Source organism: Solanum stenotomum, chromosome 10 (genome assembly GCF_019186545.1).
Source record: "Solanum stenotomum isolate F172 chromosome 10, ASM1918654v1, whole genome shotgun sequence".
Taxonomy (NCBI): domain Eukaryota; kingdom Viridiplantae; phylum Streptophyta; class Magnoliopsida; order Solanales; family Solanaceae; genus Solanum; species Solanum stenotomum.
In genome coordinates, this window is record NC_064291.1 from 27,917,574 (window position 1) to 27,926,260 (window position 8,687).

Sequence of the window (8,687 nt, forward strand, 5' to 3'; positions counted from 1 at the left end):
GACAATAAGCAATAAAGGGTTCAGTTCTCGGAACGTAGGACTCACCAATCTTCAAAAAGTACTAATATGATCATGTAACGACCTGTTCTCGTCGTTACAGAAAAGCCAACAGGGAAAAATTTTGGGCCGAAAAACTTCTTCGTAGTAACTTGAAATTTCCCAACCTAGTCTAGATTTGGAAGAAATCAGATTCTGTGAGGTCAAGGGAAATCTGGTAGCAATTGGATGATCTAATTATGATTTTGATTACATGAGTGGATATCTAAGACGTTAAGGAACTAGTATGACTTTACAAAATTGAATTTGGGCGAGTAGAACTCCAGAAATTGATCTTAGTGTAAACGAGTATTTTCTGAGTATCATGGGATGAAGGTGTGTTGTGAAATGGGAGTTTGGAATTCTTAAATTGACTCACTGGTCCCGTGGAAGACGCTAAGGCGGGATTATTCCCGTCAGCGTGGGGTCGTTGTTAAGGGGTGAGTACCATTGTGGTGGGACAATCGCGAGTTAAAGTCAGAAATAAACCCCAAAATCATTTTATTCTGGAATTCTCAAACTTGAGAGCTAAGGAACGAGCCCAGAGCTTTTCTTGACAGTTTTCCACCATTCTTGAGGCTAAAGGTAAGATTTTCACTTCCCAATCCATTTTTCGATACGTAAAACATAATCTAATGGGTAATTATTGATGGGGGAGGGTTTTAATCTGGAAATTATGGTGGAAATAGCCCTAATGTGGATATTGGATTCAAGTGTTTGATCTAGGGTTGATGGGATTGTTAGTAATCCGGGTAATTAGTTATTATTTATTGATTCTCATATTATATTAATTATTTGTAGACCAAGAACAAGCAGAACGAATTTGGAAAGGGAAGAATCAAGTTTCTTAGGGGATTCAAGCTTTGTTTGAGGTATGTGATGGGTGTGATTTCATGTTGTGTGATGTATGTTTATTCTTGCTTAATTATAATACGTGTTTGTATGCGAATGTTGCATTATTGATCATACTATTTGTAAATGAGGATAGATGAATGATGAATACCATGGATCATGACTTGATTGTATGATTATGAGAATGTACATTGTGATTGTGGCTTGTTGAATGGATCGAGTGTTGCATTCCGACACACTAATTTGGATCGGTTGCCACATTTCAGCATAAATATGAGATCGGTTGCCACGTTCCAAGATAAACATTGGATCGGGTACCACATTTCAGTATGCTAACAGTTTGGGTTTGGGTTCCATGAGAGACCAATGACTATGTATATTGTTGCGAATTTGATGAAAAACGATATTGTACATGTTCGATATTTATAATATTGTATTGACATGCTTATGTTGCACTTATTGGGATAGTCATGTGATCCTACCAATACATTGTAGTTGTGTTATACTGCACTTGCTCTTTCTTTTGTTGAGTGCATGGCATCTTCAGGCGACTATTGACAAACCTCACCTAGAAGATCAGTGATCGTTCGAATTCAAGGGTGAGCCAGTTCTTCTAGGCTGCCATGAGTTCTCTTTTCTGTCTATGTCCACATTTCGGACTTAGACTTTCTAGTTAGTTATTAGTGCATTAGTTGGGGTTGTAACCCATCTTGTTTAGACTTTTGGTTCATTGTTAGAATTTTGGTACATTTACTTTCAGGTTCTAGGTGTTACTTCTGCATTTGTTTAGTTGTTAGACTTTTGTTGAAGTTTATGGGAACTCCCTATTTTCATTTTCTTAGCATATAACTTGTTTCCGTAATTTAAATGTCTTAGTATTTTGATTAGAGTTGGTTAGCTAATTAGTATTAATGGTTCTCCCACCAGAGGATTAGTGTGGGTGCCAATCACGATAGTCTGGGTCGTGATAAAGTTGGTATCAGAGTCTAGGTTCATTGATCTCGATGTACCAAAATGAGTCTAGTAGAGCCTTGCGGAACAGTACGGAGACATTTGTACTTTTCTTCGAGAGTCTATAGGAGTTTAGGAGATATTTATGTTTTGTCTTGTCTCCTTTTGTGCTATAACTTGATTCCAATTGGTATCTTCCGATTCAAATTGGTATCTAACCTCCTTCACTCTTCTGTCCGCAGATGGTGAACACTAGATTCAACGGTGTCAGGCCCGTAGCTCCCGTAAATGCTCCAGTTGAGGAATCTGCCGCAAGAGGTCGCGATCAAGGTAGGGGTAGAGGAAGAGCTAGGGATAAAGGCCGAGGAAGGTGGTGCCTACTAGGGATGGAGCTCCTATAGAGAATGCTCCCAGAAATGAGGCCCCTCATGCGCACCATGAAGAGATAAAGGAGAATATTGAGGTTGTGGAGAATGATGGACAAGAGGAAGAGGTGCAGGCTGAGACTACAGGTATTCCTCTCATAGACCCATTGTTAGCTCAGCAGATCATGTCATTCTTGAAAGGGTTGGTTGGTCCTGGAGTGTTTCCCTCTGTTCAAGCAACTCAAGCTCCCGCCAATCCTCCTACTGCTATCACTGTCCCCAAGGTGGGTGGTGCTGGAGGCACTGATACTTTCTTCCATCCTTTGTTGGGTTCTGTTATGACCGGTAATGAGCATGAAATGTTGACTAAGTTTTTGAAGCTAAAGCCTCATGTATTTCTTGGTTCTGAGAGTGAGGATGCTTATGAGTTTATTTTAAACTTCTATGAGAGGCTTCATAAGTTGGGAATTATCCATCATCATGGAGTTGAGTTTGTGACTTTTCAGCTTCAAGGTGAGGTTAAGCAGTGGTGGAGAGCTTATGTGGAATGCAGATCTTCATTTTTACCTCCACTTACTTGGACCCAATTTCATGTTCTTTTTTTAGAAAAATATTAGCCTAGGACTTTGAGAGATCGTAAGAAAGATGAATTCATGGCTTTGGAATAAGGTGGTATGATTGTGGCTGCTTAATATGTTAAGTTTGATGTTTTGTCTAGATATGCTACCCAATTGGTGACTACGGAAGAAGAGAGCATTCATTTGTTTGTTAGGGAACTAAATTCGGAGTCACAAGTATTGTCTGTTCATATGACCTCTGCAGGGAAAAGTTTTAATGAAGTGACAGACTTTGTGAAGAAAGTGAAATGGGTGAGGCGAGACGGTCAGGCCAAGGCATTGGCTAAGAAAGCCAAAAATTCAGGCAACTTTCAGGGATCTTACTCTAGAGGTTCAGGGAGGTCAACACTTGCATCTCGGCTAATTCAGTCAGCCATGCCCACTTATACAGGTAATTACTCTGGAACTCCACCTCAGAATTTGATTTAGGATAACAAGGGAGTTGCACCTTCGATGGGCAGCAGGTCATCTTTTGGTCGTACTTGCTACATTGTATAGAACCTAAGCATATGAGGAGAGATTGTCCCCACCCGCGCATGATGGATTCTTAGCAGCAGCAGTCCAGAGCAGTGGTACCTACAGGAAATGGTAATAATGGTCGAGGGCATCCATAAGGTGGGCGAGAAGGAAATCAGCAAGGTAGCGGAGGTAGGGGAAATGGTAATGCAGGCATAGGTACAGTGCAGCCAGGCAAGGAAATCGCCCGTCAGGATGATAGGGCTCAGTGTTATGCCATTCCAGGCAAGAACGAGGCAGAGGCGTCTGACACAGTGATCATAGGTACTATTCTTGTCTGTGACCGGATGGCTAATGTGTTATTTGATCTGGGTTCTACTTATTCTTATATATCTGTGCGATTTGCCTCAGAGTTTGATATGATTTGTGATATACTTGATGCCCCTATCCATATTTCTGCCCCAATTGGAGAGTCAGTCATAGTCATCCATGTCTATCGTGTTTGTGCTATTTTATTTATGGGTATTTAGACTTGGGTTGATTTGGTGATTTTGGATATGTCTGACTTTGATATAATCTTAGGTATGACTTGGTTGTCCCCCTATTATGTTGTGTTAAATTGTAATACTAAGTATGTAACTCTAGAGATCCCTGGTAAGGAAAAGTTAGAGTGGGAAGGGGTGTAGAAGCCTAAGGAACCTAAGATCATATCCTCCATTCGGGCTAGGAAACTGGTAGGGCAGGGTTGGTTAGCTTATTTGGCTCGTATTCGAGATGTGGAGGTTGATTCTCCATCTATTAAGTCTATTCCTATGATGTCAGAATTTAGAGAAGTATTTCCTACTGATTTGCCCGGTAGATTTTTGCATTGATTTAGAACCTGGTACTCGTCCCATTTCTATCCCTCCATATCACTTGGCTCCGGCGGAATTAAGAGAGCTTAAGGCTCAAATCCAAAAGCTTCTTGATAAAGGATTTATTCATCCTAGTGCTTCCCCATGGGGTGGTCCAGTTTTGTTTGTTAAGAAAAAGGATGGCAGCATGAGGATGTGTATAGATTACTGGCAATTGAATAGGGTCACTATTCGAAACAAGTACCCATTGCCGCGAATATATGATTTTTTTTTACCAATTGCAAGGTGCATCAGTTTTATCTAAAATTGATCTAAGCTTTGGTTACCATCAATTAAAAATTAGGCTTGAAGATGTGCCCAAGATGGGCGTTTGGAACCCGCTATGGGCACTATGAGTTCCTAGTCATGTCTTTTGGTTTAACTAATGCGCCTGCAACTTTCATAAGTTTAATGAATGGTGTGTTCAAACCATTTCTTGATTCGTTTGTTATAGTCTTTATTGATGATATTTTGGTCTATTCGAAAAGTGAGGAAGAGCATGTCGACCATCTTCGTATTGTTCTGGGTGTTCTTGGGAAACAAAGGTTGTATGCTAAATTTTCTAAGTTTGAATTTTGGTTTACTTCTGTTGCATTTTTGGGACATGTAGTTTCAAAAGAAGGGGTAATGGTAGATCCTCAAAAGATTGAGGCAGTTAAGAATTGGGTTTGGCCTAGCTCTGTGATGGAAGTTAGGAGTTTTGTGGGGCTCGCTAGCTATTATCGTCGATTTGTAAAGAACTTTGCTTCTATTGCCACTCACTTGACAAACTTGACCAAAAAGGAGATACCGTTTGAATGGACTGAAAAATGTGAAGAGAGCTTTCAAAAGCTCAAGACTTTTTTTACCACCGCACCTATTCTAGCATTACCAGTGGAAGGTAAAGATTTTATAGTTTATTGTGATGCTTCACATTCTGGTTTGGGTGTTGTGTTGATGCAGGATAAGAATGTTATTGCTTATGCACCGTGTCAATTGAAGGTGCATGAGAGAAATTATCCAACACGTGATTTGGAGTTGGCAACGGTAGTATTTGCTCTTAAGATCTGGTGACATTACCTTTATGTTGTTAAGTGTGAAGTGTTTACTGATCAACGTAGTTTGCGGCATGTGTTCACTCAGAAGACTCTGAATTTGAGACAGAGAAGGTGGATGGAGCTACTTAAGGATTATGATGTCACAATCCAATACCATCCGGGTAAGGTGAATGTAGTGGCAAATGCTTTGAGTCGAAAAGCGGTGAGTATGGGTAGTCTAGCTTGCTTGAGTGTAACCAAGCGACCTTTGGCTAAGAAAATTCAGACCTTGGAGCTAAGTCCATACATGAGGGCCTCTCAGGAAAATGTGGGGTGTTAGCTAGCATTGAAGTTAGGGCCACGTTCATTGAGGAGATCAAGGCCAAACAATTTAAGGATGAAAATTTGAATGAACTTAAGAAGAAGACTGTGATTGGTAAGGCACAAAAGACCACTCTTGCTACGGAAGGTGTGCTCGGTTTTAAGGGAAGGATTTTTATTCCTCGAGTTGATGACTTGATTAAGAAATTATTGACAGCATCTCATGGTTCGTGAAATCTCATTCATCCGGGTGTGACCAAGATGCACTGAGATTTGAAGTGAATTTATTGGTGGTCGGGCATGAAGAAAGATATAGCAGAGTTTGTGGCTAAGTGTCAAAATGGCCAACAAGTAAAGTATGAACATCAAAGGCCTGCAGGTTTGCTTCAAAGAATGCCAATTCCGGAATGGAAGTGGGAAAGGATAGCTATGGACTTCGTGGTTGGTCTTCCCAAGACTTTGGGGAAGTTTGATTCTATTTGGGTAGTGGTTGACAGATTGACTAAATCAGCCTATTTTATTCTGGTAAGAATAGATTATAATGCTGAACAATTGGCTAAAGTTTATGTGAAAGATATAGTGAGGTAGCATGGGGTGCCCCTTTCTATCATCTCAGACTGTGGTACCCAATTCACATCCAACTTTTGGAGGAAGTTACATGATGAATTAGGCACACAACTCACTTTTAGTACATCCCTCCATCCACAGATGGACGGGCAGTCAAAGAGGACTATTTAAGTGTTAGAAGACATGTTGAGAGCTTGTGTGATTGAATTTGGAGGACATTGGGATAAGTTCTTACCTTTGTGTGAATTCTCTTATAATAATAGTTATCACTCCAGCATTGATATGGCACCATTTGAGGCATTTTATGGGAGGGGATGTAGATCACTCATAGGATGGTTCGAGGCTGGAGATGTGAAACCTTTGGGTGTTGATTTAGTGAGGGATGCTCAAGATAAGGTGAGAAGCATCCAAACTAAGCTTCTAGCGGCTCAGAGTAGAAAGAAGAAGTATGCAGATCATAAGGTAAGAGACATGTCATTTCAGACTGGTGAGAATGTTCTTCCTAAGGTATCACCCATGAAAGGGGTGATGAGATTTGGCAAGAAGGGCAAACTAAGTTCGCGATACATTGGTCCCTTCGAGGTTCTAGAATGTGTAGGGCCAGTGGCGTATAGGTTGGCTTTACCTCCTAACCTATCGGGAGTTCATCTGGTATTTTATGTACCTATGTTGAAGATATATCATGGTGACGGAGATTATATCATTAAGTGGGACTCGATTGTGTTAAAGAAGGACCTACAATATAAGAAGGAACCGATTGCAATTCTTGATCGTAACGTGCATAAGATGAGGATTAAGGATATTAAGTCCATGAAAGTACAATGGAATCATAGTCCAGTTGAAGAAGCTACTTGGGAAACCGAAAAGGACACGTGAGACAGGTATCCCTAATTGTTCGTCGATTCAGGTACTACTTCATTCTTTCTTTAGCCCATTTTTTTCCTAAGTTTGTCACTGGGAACGAGTGATGGGTAAATTGGTATCTATTGTAACGACATGTTCTCGTTGTTATAGAAAAGCCAATGGGAAAAATTTTGGGCCGGAAAAACTTCTTCGTAGTAACTTGGAATTTCCCAACCTAGTCCAGATTTGGACAAAATCGGAGTCTGTGAGAACTAAGAAAATCTGGTAGCAATTGAGTGATCTAATTATGATTTTTATTATATGAGTGGATAGCTAAGACATTAAGGAACCCGTATGACTTTACGAAATTAAATTTGGGCGAGTAGAACTCCCGAAATTGATTTTAGCGTGAACGGGTATTTTCTGAGTATCATGGGATGAAGGTATGTTATGAAATGGGATTTTAGAATTCTTAAATCGACTCATTGGTCCCGTGCAAGCCGCTAAGGTGGGATTATTCCCGCTAGGGCGGGGCCGCTGGAGCGGGATGAGTACCGTTGTGGCAAGACAGTCGTGACTTAAAGTTGGAAATAAACCCCAAAATTGTTTTATTCTGCAATTTTCGAACTTGAGAGCTTAGGAACGAACCTAGAGCTTTTCTTGAAAGTTTTTCACCATTCTTGAGGCTAAAGGTAATATTTTCACTTCCCGAATCTGTTTTTCGATCTGTAGAACATAATCTAATGGGTAATTATCGATGGAGGAGGGTTTTGATCTGGAAATTATGGTGGAAATAGCCCTAATGTGGATGTTGGGATCAAGGATTTGATCTAGGGTTAATGGGATTGTTAGTAATTCGGGTAATTAGTTATTATTTATTGATTCTCGTATTATATTAATTGTTTGTAGACCAAGAACAAGTGGAACGAATTTGGAAAGGGAAGAATCAAGTTTCTTAGGGGATTCAAGTTTAGTTTGAGGTAGGTGATGGTTGTGATTCCTGTTGTGTGATGTATGTTTGTTCTTGCTTAATTATAATACGTGTTTGTATGCGAATGTTGCATTATTCATCACACTATTTGTAAATAAGGATAGATGAATGATGAATGCTATGAATTATGACTTGATTGTATGATTGTGAGAATGTACATTGTGATTGTGACTTGTTGAATGGATCGGGTGTTGCGTTCTGACACACTAATTTGGATCGGTTGCCACATTCCGACATAAACCTTTCATTGGGTACCACATTCTGTTATGCTAACAATTTGGGTTTGGGTTCCATGAGAGGACTAATGACTTGTTGTAAATGTATATTGTTGACAATGTGATGATAATCGATATTGTACATGTTCAGTATTTGGATGTTTATAATGTTGTATTGACTTGATAATATTGCACTTATTGGGATAGCCGCGTGATCCTACCAGTACACTGTGGTTGTATACTGATAATGCACTTGCTCTTTCTTTTGTTGAGTACAGGGCATCTTCAGGCGGTTATTGACAGACTTCGCTCAGAAGATCAGTGATCGTTCGAATTCAAGGGTGAGCCAGTTCTTTCGGGCTACCATAAGTTCTCTTTTTTGTCTATGTCCACATTTCGACTTAGACTTTCTAGTTAGTTATTAGTGCATTAGTTGGGGTTGTAACCCTTCTTTTTTAGACTTTTGGTTCATTGTTAGAGTTTTGGTACATTGACTTTCAGGTTCTAGGTGTTACTTCCGCATTTGTTTAGTTGTTAGACTTTTGTTGGAGTTTATGGGAACTC

At 40.0% G+C, this 8,687-nt stretch overlaps 1 pseudogene; it reads left to right on the top strand.

Moving 5' to 3' along the window:
* Window positions 1-832: 832 nt before the first annotated feature.
* Window positions 833-8,448, top strand: LOC125842866 (uncharacterized; annotated as a pseudogene).
* Window positions 8,449-8,687: the final 239 nt, after the last annotated feature.